We start from the raw sequence: 13,544 nt of genomic DNA, 5'->3' as shown, positions 1-13,544 counted from the left end.
GTGTGTTTAATTCACAAAGGCAATGTTAATTTTCTATTTCCTATTTATTAATAGGCAAGCTATTAATAGGCAAATGCAATTGACAAATGCTCATATGATGCTGACAAAAACATCTGGAAGTCCACCAGGATCATTGATGCAAGCAATGCTGTGCACTTTTGTAGTGCCTGCGAAGTGTCAGTCAGATCCATGGGCACTCTCCTGGAAGTGTTTGGTAACCTGAATTCTCTGTGGGCACAAGGATGGCCATCCTGATATCCAGGGCTGCACCAGTGCCAGAACAGGGGCAGTTCTCCTTGGGAGGCTGTATCACCTCTCAGAGGGACAGCTAACATTGTATTTACAGCACAGCTGAGAGCAGAGTTCTAGAATACCATAATTAAAACATTGCATGACCTTTTACTACATTTTCTGCCAGTTTTGCTTCAAGACACACTAGACACTGCTATGAAATATGCTCCAAAACAGAAAGAAAGTTAAGTCTTTTAAATCAAAGCTATTTATAACTAGTTACTCTACTTCTCTGCTTTTTAGGTCTTTCTTGGATTTAATTTTTTTTTACCGGCTTACCCTGTTTACCATGCATAACTTGATTCCCTGTAATGCTACACTTTTACACAGCACCACAATAAATATTTTTGGATCTTGTTTTCTGTCCTCATTGTAAGTTAAATCAGAAACAGAGAAGTTCACTTTAATCTGAACCACTTATCTGAGACTTTTAATCCTTAACTCTGCTGCTCATTAATAATGTGTTCATCTTTACAAGGTTCAAAACCATACATAAATTAGTATAGAAAATTATGGAAACATAGAGAAAGGCAGGTAATTCTGTGGTAGCTCAAATAAATAGCTTTATCAAGTTTCTTCTCAAATTAAAAACATAAAAGCATAAAAAATAAAATGAAATCTACAGAATCTGAAAGGTAGGAAGATATTAAGACATGAAATCATGGTGACAAGACTAAAAGATTTTTAAACAGTAATTCTGTTCAGGTTGATAGTGTCAGCTCTATTTTTTTTTTCTTTTTTGAAAGTCCCTTGTGTAGTAATAGTATCAGGGATACACTGAACAGGTTACAAGGTAGGAATGAGGGAGTGAATATGAAATGAGAGAGAAACAGGGATATGTGGGCAAATTCTTGGATAGTGTAAGGTCCTTCAAGTGAAATCCTAGACAGAAAGTATTACAAATCAAATTAGAAACTGTGGACAAAGTGGGACTCGTAGATGAAGCACCTTAAAATGGATGAGTGGATGAGAAGGAAGGACACACCAGTGGTCAGATTTGGGAATGTGAATGTCTCTGCTTTATAAATATAATGATGCAAGGAAGACTCCCCATAAAGACAGCTCCATAGTCTCCCCAGGCACAGGGGAAGAGAATTTTTTCAGGAACATATGCTTCACAATGATAAAAATTGATGTCTTGAATTAGTCAATTTATTAATTTTAGTTATGATGCATAATCCAATATTTTGGTGGAAGAGGCTAATGACTGTAAGAGATAACCCAGTTAGGAATGTCTGAAACAGAACACTAACCATTCCTCATGGAATAAACCAATGGAAACAAACATTGTATAACTGTTCCTCCATAAGATCACGTGCATGTGTTCCTGTATGTTAATGTGTATGTGTGTGATGAGAACAAGCAGAGTTTAAACTTAAGTTGGTATCATGTTGGTACAAAGAAGGAAAATGTTTGAAGACTAAAAAAGCTGCTTGAGAACCTTCACTATATGCAAAGTCATTCTTCTTTTGGAGTAACATTATTTAAATTCTCTTCATTACTTGACATAATGATCATAGTTTTTAAGCATTTTGAATCATTGAAGTAATACCTTCAGTCATAAACAGCAAATCAATCCTTGGCATAAGTCCAACCCCTGATATTTCAGACAATTCTAGCTAGTTATCTTTTACACTTACATTCCTTTTGAGTATTCATTGGCTCAAACAATGAACACACCTCTGAAAATGTATTGTTAGCAGTTGCCAGTTAAAAATGAGCTATATTTATTGGATTAATTATTGTGGTGCCCTGGTTTAGGGCAAATTTTGGAGAAAACCTCCAAACTGACATCCTCTAGAAGGCAAATCCAATAATAAAGTCACCCCAGGACATGTGGTTACCAGCTGTAATTGGGAACATGCTTGCTCCTTTATTCTGTGAAGCAAAGCTCTCAGGCAATTTGGGATGGCTCTGGCTGTCAGGCAGACCGGGATCACCGTGAGAACAACTCCTCAAATTTCATTTTGACCCTTCCCTTTCCTGTTTTTTCTAATAAACAAGAAGAACAGAGGTAAGCAGAGCAAGTCACAGAAAAGTACACAAGAATTTCTCCAAGACTTAAAAAAGTTTCTGTCTCAGTTTGATGTGAAAGTTCATGAGACTTACCAAAACATTTCAACCCTATTAATAGCCTTGGTTTAATATAGGCACAGAGCAAAACCACTGTGAAAACTTCCTGACACAAATCTATTAATGCACTTCAGGTTTAAGCTACATAATTGCTTTTCCACTTCTAGAACCTCTTCAGAAGCCAGATCATATTAAGCAAACGTTAAAGTTTTCTATGTATGGTTCAGGGCAGTGCTGGATAAGATATTGACAAGCAAGCAAAGAGAAGGTCTAAGACCCCAGCTAGTTATCCACCAGGTTAGTTCTGTGGTGTTCACCAACTCACATGGGCGCAGTACCAGTGAGTTTTTCCACAACTTTGGGGGGAAGTGTCCATAGGGACGTGTTTTCTCAGGCCTGGCCTTATCTTTGAGAGCTGCAGATGGAGCTACTGAGCCATGAACTCTTCTGAAAATTGGGTTCTTATTGGAAGAATCAAATTACTTGAAAAAAATTATCAGTCATCACCCATCGTGCAGCTGTTTCAGGACTGATGTCACTCTTGATCTCAGTTTACCAGACAGAGTCTCTTAAAGGTCATTTCACTGTCATACTTTATACTGAAAGATGCTAGGCTTGGCAGCAGCAAAGATGCTCAGTGTCTTTTAGCACTGGAGTATTCCTGTGAGTTATCTTGAGGTTTTGGCATCTTCTTCTGAATGGTGATGAAATGTTTTAAAGTCTGCCAGAGATTTTAACTCCTGTATTTCCAAATGAGTAATGCTTTAATCTGAAATATTGTGTATTCCAAGTGCTTAATTTTGTGAAAAGATACATTAGCTTTCAGATTCTATTAAAATACAGTGAGATTCTCATTTATTTCAACTTTTTTTTCAAAGATAAGTGCAAATATAGCTCCCAGGTGATATTCCTGGGTAGGAACCATGGCATCCATGGGAGAGAGAGGGCAACCAGAGCAAAAAGGGTCTCAGATACCCCCCAAGCAGTGGATGGGGAGAGGAGAGACCCAAAAAGCAAAATTCAGGGATCAGCCACAAAATAGAAAGGGCATGGGGTGAACTGTGTAGTGATAATTTTGCTTTGGGCATGAACTGAATCATAGGATGACCCAGTAATGACTTTTCCAGTGATCAACTTTCTGGCTTAACTTTCTGACTACTGTTGGAAATGATAATGGAATACTTCTTTTGCAGTGGTTACAGAAAAGCAAATGATAGTGCCAAAAATGAGGGATACATAATAAACTTAACATCTGTGAGGCTCTCAGTGACAGATGCTCCAAATGTGTCTCCTGGGGAGATATGATTCCATTGACCTCGACCCACAGTAGTTGTCTCTGAGAGATGTCCCTTAAAAAGTTGTTGTTATTCACAGAAAAAGGCATGTGTGAAACAGAATGTCATGACATACAAGTAGAACTGTGTTACAAAGAGTCTCATACTGGGGGGAGGAACCCAGAGTTTGTTTTTGTTCAGGGTAGGATCACATTTCAATGATCTCAATTGGAAAATAACTGAGTATGCAGCTAAAAGATGAAACAAGCCCCTCATTCCAGCACATGATGGACTTGTTAATCCTGAGCTCAATCCTATGGGATAAATAATTCCCAGTTAATATTAAATCATACTGGATTGGAATTTTATGGGAAAGGCTCAGGTATGCTTTATTTTTTATTGCTCTATTTTTTTTTTCTACAAACAAATATAAATTCCTTTTATTTCTTTTTTCCTAATAACAGTGTTAATTTTCTATAACAACTTATTTATTCCCCATAGGGAACCTCTTTAGGGAAACATAGAAACAAAATTCCCAATACTAAAAGTTAGCTCCCTCCTCCCTTCACACCAATTTTTTTCTGCAGGGTAGGAGGATGCATTTGAAATGACAGCTTTTTGAGGATGGGGCTTTTTATTTAAAGGCTGCACTTGAAAGCAATAATATGAGATGCTTGATAGAGGTAAAACCAAGGATTAATTTCCTAATTAATTAGGAAAGGATGAACATATTTCTGAGAAAGCTTTGTGTTTACTTGTCCAGTTCTCCACCTCAGGATTTAGATCCAGATAATAATTGTTTTATTCCTCAAAGCTAGTTTTATTTCATGGGCCTGTCACATTAAAGCAGGAATAAATGCTACTCACAGTATGTTCTGGGGGTTTTTAGTCCTATAATCTTCAAACAGGAAAATATCTTCAAGTGAAAATTACATACTTTCCAAGAAAGAACCTTTTAAAGAAGATAGCTACTGCAAAAAAAAGATCAAAAATTATTTTGTGAGAAACTGAGCACCAAACTGAGCCCTCTGCCTGACTAATCAGTGCTGTCCATATTCTCTGGCTACCATCAATTTGTAGAATATAATGCCACATGTCTTTGGAACACAGTTCTGTTTGCCCCAAGTTTTTGATGGTTTCCTTGGCCAGATCAACAGAAAATCGGTTCACTGTGATTAACTATTCTCCAGAAAGGAGAAAACACTAAGTATGTTACAATAGATGCATTTAAACTACTAGTTTCTCAATTACAGCACTCATCCTCAAGCAATTCAGTCTTTGTAAGAGACTGCAGGGAAAATCTGGACCTTTATAAAGTGATGCTGCTCAAACTCAGCAAGCATGAAAGATGCAACCAGAAATGTTAGATCTATGCAAGCACCTCTGCAAACACAGAGGTCTTGTTCCCACATGAAGCTCATTAGGGCACACACTGAAATCTACTTGCCCAGTACAAACTTTATTACCAAAATGTAACTTGATAAGGGACAAGAAGTTAGTAAGATAGGCAGAAGAGGAAAGAAACACCATAAAATTTATCTCAAAGAATGTTACAGTGCCCAAATTCTGGAATTTCTGTTCTACATGCCTATTTAGTTGTTCAACATTTCCTTTTGAGAGAAACTGAAATAAAATGTCCAAACTTCCCATGAGGTGAAACTTCTAGAAAAATTCACTTCAGAATTATTGGGTATTATCTGGATTTTCATTTCAACAAATCAAAAAGACTCTTCTGACTACAGCTTTCCTTGATAAATTTTACTATTAAAATCAACATGATAAAGGAGAATAAAGCACTTCAGCTTTATCACAACACTCCATTAAGAATTTACTTGCAGCAACTATGAGAACTGACAGTTCCTGGAACCACAGTACTTAATCTGATCTCTCCTTTCCAAGTAGAAAAGTGTTCAGAGGCCTTTAACACAATAATACACTCATATATCAATATTCCCAAACATTCTCAGAAATTTCAAGGACTGATAAGACCTCTGGAAGTATTTTTAGAAGTGTATATTATTATCCACAGAAGAGTAATTTGTCCTTCTCTGTTTGTGTTTAGCTTTCCTTGATGCACTTTTTTTAATTTTCTTTTTTTTTTCCTAAAAAACATTGCACAAGAGCAGCTGCTTCCCTCCAGTCCCACAGAGCCCCACAGCACAGCTGGCAGACACCACAGCCCGGGCTGAGATCCTGTCTGTCTGCTGGGAACTTCTCCTGACACTGTTGGGGGACTCCTGGGAACCTTTGAGGAACACCAGGGTGCCTGCTGCTGCTGCTGGGAAAGAGGATGCAACCACAGCATCCACAGGGAACTCTCGCAGCAGGAGGAGGCCAGGAGCCTGCAGAGCCTCAGGGTGAGGAGGAGGAGGGTGGCTGGGTCCTCTCTGAGACCTGCAGCCTCATGACCTTCAGCCTCAGCTGCCCTGAGGGAGGGATCAGCAGCATTTCTGCTCATCGGGTCGAGAGAGGAAGACTCACATTGCAGGAGCTCTAACCAGGGCCCAGCTGGCTGGAAAGCAGCTTTGCACTGCAGGCCTGGTGGGTCCTGGCAGGGAACAAGTTGCCCATGAGGCAGAAAAGTGTTGGGAGTTTGGCTGGCTAAGGACTGGAAAAGTACAAAACCGTGGCTAATTCCAAGTCCTGCACCTGCATAGACAGCAGTGTCCTTGGGCCTAGCTGTGGTAGGATAACAAACAGTGAAAGAGACATGAGAAAAGAGAGATGTAACCCCTAAGGAATGAGGAAGAGTTCATGGTATAGTTTAATCAATAGATTGCTTGGCTTACAGAATATTTATAAGCTTATTATTTGCTGTATAAGTGTTTGATACTTTCTTCAATAAACCGGACCTGAAGGACCTGAAGGACCTGAAGGACCTGAGGGACCGGAACCGGACCGGACCTGAGGGCCATGATGAACCAAGTGGTGTCCTGGTCCCCCTTCCTTCGACAGAAAAGTCCGTGAGGTAAAGAAGGGCACGAGCTCCTGGGCTGCATCAGGCACAGCATCACCAGCAGCTGGAGGGAGGTGATCCTTGCCCTCCATTCAGCACTGGGGAGACACACCTGGAATGCCGTGTCTGTGTTGGAAATGGTCCTCCGCCTGTCCTGAGAACTCCTGATCCCCAGGAGAACACTGCTTTTAACCTTCATCCATAGAGAAATCTTCCAAGACTTTGGGATGAATTGGAATCTACAAGTGTGTGAAATAGATAGTTTATCACAGAGTGAAAAACTCAGTTTTGGAGTTTTAGTATGGAGGTAGATAGGAGACCTATCTAGAGGAGGTCTAGAGAGGTCTCCTATCTAGATGAAGGATTTTGGGCATTGTCTAATCTCCTTCTTGTTCTTCATCTACTCCATTTTCTGCAGTGTTGGTAGCACAGAGTTGTCACAGACATCTTTTGTGAAAAATCCTTTCTTTAGGATTTTTCCCCCTTCTGAGAAGCTGTGGCGTCAGCAACAAAATGTAGACAATGGTTATCTGCTGCTGTGGAATGCAACAGGTGCACCTGTGATTGGCCCATGTTGGATGTGTACAATTAAGGGCCAATCAAAGACCGAGCTCTCTCTGGGACAGAATCAGAGAGAGCTCCTTTGTTATTCATTCCTTTTCTATTCTTAGCTTAGCTAGCATTCTGAGAACTTTCTCTCTATTTCTTTTTAGTATAGTTATAATGTAATATATATCATAAAATAATAAATCAAGCCTTCTGAACATGAGGTCAACATTCTTGTCTCTCTCTTCACCCTGAAAAACCCTTGCAAGCCTGGTAACACAGAGTGATTGGTTAGAAAGAGACGCAATGCAGATGTTGCATGAACAGACAAATAATTAATTATTGGTAAAAAGGTAGAAATAAAGTACATTCTAAGAATTAATTGAACAAAATAGTTTTAAAAGACCTTGAACCTGTGTATCTTGTGACTTTTTGGTGCCTTCTCTTTGTATGCTACGTCTGGTTTGTAGACAACATACTGAACAGTTGATAAGAGAAAAAATAAACAACAATGAGAAAACCGAAAAAACCGAAAGTCCCATTTGTCTCTCAATCCTGGCACAGAAGTTTTTAGCGGTCTCCCCATCAGGGGATCCACAGGGGGGGTTTCACTTGTCCTGAGCTGGGCTCCCCAGTACAAGAGAGATGTGAACATACTGCAGTGAGTGCAGTGAAGGCCATTAAGGGCTTGAAGCACCCATCATACAAGGAGAGACACGGATGGGTCTGCTCAGCCTGGACAGGAAAAGACTCTGGGAGATCTCAGCAAAGGGTATAAATCCCTCATGCTGGGAGTAAAGAAGGCAGAGCCAGAGTCTTCCCATGGTGATCAGTGACAGGACAAGAGGGAATGGATGCAAAATGAAATTAAACACAGAATAACAATCATGATGGAAAAAAGAAATTCACCTCTGAGGGTGGTCAGATACTGAAATGTATTGCCTGGAGAGTCTCTTAAGACTCCCTTCTTGGAGGTATTCAAAGCCCAGTTGCACATGGCCCTGGGCAACCTTCTCTAGCAGAGCTTGCTCTCAGAGAGATGATTGAATTAGGCAATCTCCTGAGGGGCCTCCCAGCCTCAGCCTTTCTGCTTGACTGACAAAACTAGTTTCAGGTTATAATCATGGCTTTGTCACAGCAATGGTATTGCTTTATAAGCAAGAAAACACATATATAGTGTCAAATCCTTTCTCAGCAAACTTGGTTTACTTAGTTTTCCATCCCTCATCTCCATATAAGTGCTGTCTCATTTTCTTTGTTATCTCCACCCTATTCACTGACAGACAAAATATGTTTGATTTTTCTGAATTGTTGAATTTTAAATGAGCTGAAAATAGGATCCAATTTGAATAAAATAGATCATGGCTTCACAAGAAGATTTAAAGTGGTTTTGTAAATTTAGGATAACTACATATTTCCTTCCTTTCATGAAATTCATCTGATATCAGCCCCTCTGGCCTGATTTTTATTCAGTTGGTATGTTCATGATTTTAAGAGAAGAAGAAATTATTAACATTTGCTTGATTTTTATAGGTTTTTTTCCTCCTTCTTTTTCTTTTCTTGTACATTATAAATATTATGGTAATTTATGTAAAAAAATTCTACATTTTACATATGGTATTAACATTTGTATTTTTATTCAAGAGACTATTGGACCTCCTGGTCTAGGCTGGAAGTGAGGAAGTAACATCAAGCTGTGACACAGGTGCCACAGCAGAAAGAAAGTCTTTAAAACAAGGTAGGTAATGACAGAAGAGCAAAAGAATCTTCACTGTCAAGGAAGAGGGATGAAGTAGAGGGCTTGTGTGACTTTATTCTTCCTCAGCAGTGTCCTCTGACTGCAAATTGCTCATACTTTGATTTTTCAGTTTAGACCTCTGCCACCACTTTTGCAAATATATACCTTAAAAGTCATTTTAGGCATAAAAGATGGGCTTACATCAGAACATGGGAATGGCTGTACTGAGTCAACAAAATGCCCATCTAGGCAAGGACCCTCATTCTGTTTGCTGGTAATCTTTCAATGTGAGAAAAATAACAGGATACTTCACCATAGTACCTTCCTGATTCTTCTTCTTCTGCTATAATACCCTCCTAGTTCTTATCTAGATTTAGAGATGTACAGCAAAGATGTCAACATCTGAGAAAATCCATTTGGGAGCCCCATCATATGGAACATGCATTTGGTGAAATTTGCCTGACCTACTTTAAGCATCATTATCAGAATGAGATGAATTTTGCTCTTACAGTAGTTAACTTCTGCTTTAACTGTAGAGGGAATCAAGCAAATTTAATTCAGACATAAGTGGCTTTATAAACAGAGACAGGGATTAGTTTCATACAAAATGAAACTAATTTCCTTTAGTCAAATTTGGATTTGGGGTTTTAAAATCACAAGGTTTGGGGTAGAGCTCACAGACTTTCGCTGTGGCCCACAGCTGATGCAGCTGTACCTCAAGGGAGACGAAATCTTGCAGTGCTCAGATGTGTTTGAAAAACTGGGGATAGCAACAGCAAAACAGTGACAAGAAACAAAAACAGAAACAGCGTTCAGAAGCAGTAAAAGGAGCAGCCATGGGATAGCAGGCAAAACAAGGGGGTTTTAGTACCAGATAGTGAGCTGAGCAGGAGCCAGGCACTGAGTGCCAAGTGCAACATCAGCAGGAAAGAAGGGTTGGGACTTCAGTCACATCAGTAAATCTCAGCTGGAGAAGTGCACATTTGAGGAACATTGCCACAATTTCTTCCAGAATGCCAGTCTGTCCTGTTTGTAACTCTATCAGCTGTTTTTCCAAGAGGATATCATAACTCTTCTTTCCTTCCCTCAGATAAAGGAGAGCCTTTATCCCCCTTAAGGGAAGATGCAAATATTGTCTGTAGGTGCTGTTCTTCCTGAGGCATTCAGAAAGGCAGTTTAGTGTCTAAAATGGAGCATGAGCTCCAGTAGCTTTAACTATTTAAAGCAAAAATCCTTATACATTGAACTTACACTTTTTTATATTTAGACACATGTGACAGAAGCATTGGGTCAGACTGAGACAGGCTGTTTCTTCCAGCAAGGAAATCATACAAAAGAGCAGCTTCATTCTGTACAGCATCTTTCATACAAAACAAAGCAGTAATACCTTCAAAAGCAAGAGAAAAGAATAGAAATATTTATCTTAGTGAATCTCAACAAAACAAATATAAAAAGCAAAACTAAACAAAGACAGAAAATAATTCTAATACTCAAGAATAAGAAGAAACAAGACAACGTTGTTGATTAGTTCAAAACAGGCAAAAAGCAAAAGATTCATCCAGACACTCCTAGGACTGATGTTTCATTTGAATTTACTTAGGAAAATGGGACCATAGCCTCCAGAACGTTTTTCTCAGTTAATATTTGAAATTTGAGTGGTTTTATGGCAAAATGGATTGGATAAGAGTAAACTACTAGGAATAAAACATAACAAAGTTATCTCAAGAAAATATAGTGCTGTCAACCTCCTGTGACACATAATGTTGCTATTTAAGCATCATGAGCATAAACTTCTGAATGAGAACATGTAGAATAAACTGTAACTTAAAGCCTTTCTCAGACGTGAGGTCCTGTCTTTTCAAAGTTCAGTATGAGAGGCTGGAAATATTGGTAGTCACAAGTCATGAAAAGGCTGCAGATGAAGTTTTCATCTGTTATCTGGGTCTTTTCCAAAAACTCTTCCCACTCTTCAACTTTCCAGGCCTAGACCTTTCTTCCTGCTGGGCTTAGGGGAAAAAACACTTCTACACATTAAATGCTTTGCTATTTGCCAAAACAATAACTTTATTTTTTTTCTTCCAGCTGTTCTCATCCCACAATCATCCCTTCTGGTGTCAAACTACTTTATTCTTCAATGACTCTTGAGGTAACTTTTCACTCCAGAAGGAAGAAAATTCTTGAGATTTGTTTCCCAACTTTCATCTTCTGCAACCTGTTACTATCTTGCCTCTACTGATTCTCTGAGTCCATCACTGGTCCATCAGTGGTCATGCCACCAAAGGACTACCTAGTGTTCAGCTATGAAATTGCTTCTGCAAAGCCTGGCTGAAATGTTTTGGGGGTTTCATGAGGCAGAATCAAGCTCCTGATCTTGTTTGCCTTTCGGGATTTAGTTCCCTGAGAAAAATCACACTGAAAGTGCTAGGAAAGTGCATCCTACTGTAGTACTTCTGGAGCAATGAATCTCAGGTGGGGAAAAAAAAATAAGGATTTGTACATATTTTTTCTGCCATAAGTGTACAAGAGTCTTAATTTTGTAAAATAAAATATTGCTCTTAGGCTCTATTACCATTTTTAGAATCAAAACAACTTCAAAGACCGTCAAGTTCATCTGCAATGATAATATTTATTGTGGGTTTTCGAGAGAGGCCATGAACAAGTGCTCTGAACTTTAAAAGCAACCATGACAATTTATTTAAAGCAGAGATGTCAAGTGCTTTGACATTCAGACCACATGGCGTTTACAAATAGAGACTGTGGGCCAGAGTGGAATTGCTCCCTTGGGTTGTGTGGTCTTTGTTTCCACGACCTCCTGTGATCTGCTTGTTCAAGTGCACTGTACGTTTCCTTTCTGTGTGAAACACCACTATTTCCAGTTTATAGAATGATTTAAAAGGTCACTATCAAAGCATGCTCTAAAATTCACAGGCTTAGTCAGCTTCTCTTGGAATTTTCTGTGCCCTATGGCATAAGGTTAGTGATCCTGGAATGGAGGCATTTGAAACAAATATCTTTCAAAGAACATGCCCTCCACCTGCTCCTAAAGAAGGCCAGTTTAATTTGAACAAGTTCTCCTGACTTTTTTGCCCCCACAAGGAGTTTGAAAAATGGCTCCTGTCAACAGTACTCTGTATTTTTCAGGGAACAAAATATAGGAAAACTGTTAACCAGAATCCAACATTTTCTTAATAGAGGCCACACTTTCATTTGGAAGAATTGTGCCAAACAGGCCTGATGTTTGTTGAGTTTCAAACCCAGAATTCCCTCCAGGGGAATACTTGTACATTTTGCAGTCTCTTCACCTCCCTTGGATATTTTAACTCATGCACTTAAGAAGCCACTTCACTGAAGAGCACTCTGCTCTAAAGCCATCTACATATCATTTCAGCGTGTTAAATAAAAGTCAGTGCTCAAATAAAGCAAATCCCCTACCCAGGCTGCACACAGATTTCTACCCTTTTACCCTAAATATGTGAGGAAGGGCAAAGAGCACTGGCAAAATACCTCATCTCGAAGGACTCTCACCAGCAGCCACTTCTTATCTAAAATCTGGGGCACAGGCAAGATTTCAGCTTCATAAACTGCTGTTCATCCATTGAGCCACAGTCATGGATCATGTTTGTATTCTCAGGTTTTGGAAAACAGAATGGTAAATAGCGATGGAGGAGGTTGTAGTTATTGCACCTCATCTCACATTTGCAAGGAGGCTTAAGAGCATGCATGCAGTCAGACATTGCTACTGCATGATGCAGAGTGGCATATCAAATCACAAAACCCATGCAGCACAGCTAAGGCTGTCCTCTCTCCCTGTTTTCTACAGCCACATGGGAAGTTTCAATGCAGCCACACTACACACAGATTATTCCCAATGACCCCAGTGGCTCCACAATCAAGCACTTTGGCAAGTATCTGAACTCTCTGCTATTAAAGCCATAAAGGTGATTAATAAAGGTTACTGGTTTGCCTTTTCTCTACTTTCAGATAACTTATGAATATTAATTGTCAAAAAATTACCTAAGAGGTTTCTGAAAGGGGAAATCTCTAATCATCCACATGATAAGAATCCGTGGACCAATTTTCTGCCGAAATTTAGTTTTTCCATGTGACTTTTTGTTTCTGTTTTTACTCCAGTTATTTTATGTATGAAACATTAAGTGGTCATTCTGTGATCAAATGAGAAGTAGCTCTTCATCTAAAATGTTACAAAGCAGCAGAACTGATTTTAGTTACAATAGTGCCTAAATATCAAAACCTAAATCCCAGTCACATGGAAATACCTCCCCAAAAAATTTAGGAATTTCATGAGGCCAAGATTTTATCTTTTGAGTCGTGTCTCTCTATTTGCTGTTATGGAGCATCCAAGATGAATAGCCAGCACAGTACACTGCCTAATTGGAAATAACCACTTAACAAACTAAATAAAAATCATTACAATAAAAGAGGTGACACTGCAGAGTCTCCAGAAAAATATCTGGTCTATATTTCACTGGCTCTTGTTACAGTTTGTAAAGACAAGAGTTGCACTGAACAGAAGCCCTTCTCTGGCCTTTTCCCAAAGCAGCGATGTTTTTTCACAGAGAGGCACTAGCAGCTATTTTCTGTTACATGGGAATCAATTATATCTTACTATATATACTATCCTTCCTAATTGAATATGGACTGAAAT

This window comes from Zonotrichia leucophrys, chromosome 1, assembly GCF_028769735.1.
Source record: "Zonotrichia leucophrys gambelii isolate GWCS_2022_RI chromosome 1, RI_Zleu_2.0, whole genome shotgun sequence".
Taxonomy (NCBI): domain Eukaryota; kingdom Metazoa; phylum Chordata; class Aves; order Passeriformes; family Passerellidae; genus Zonotrichia; species Zonotrichia leucophrys.
Note: the sequence above shows the minus strand (reverse complement) of the source record.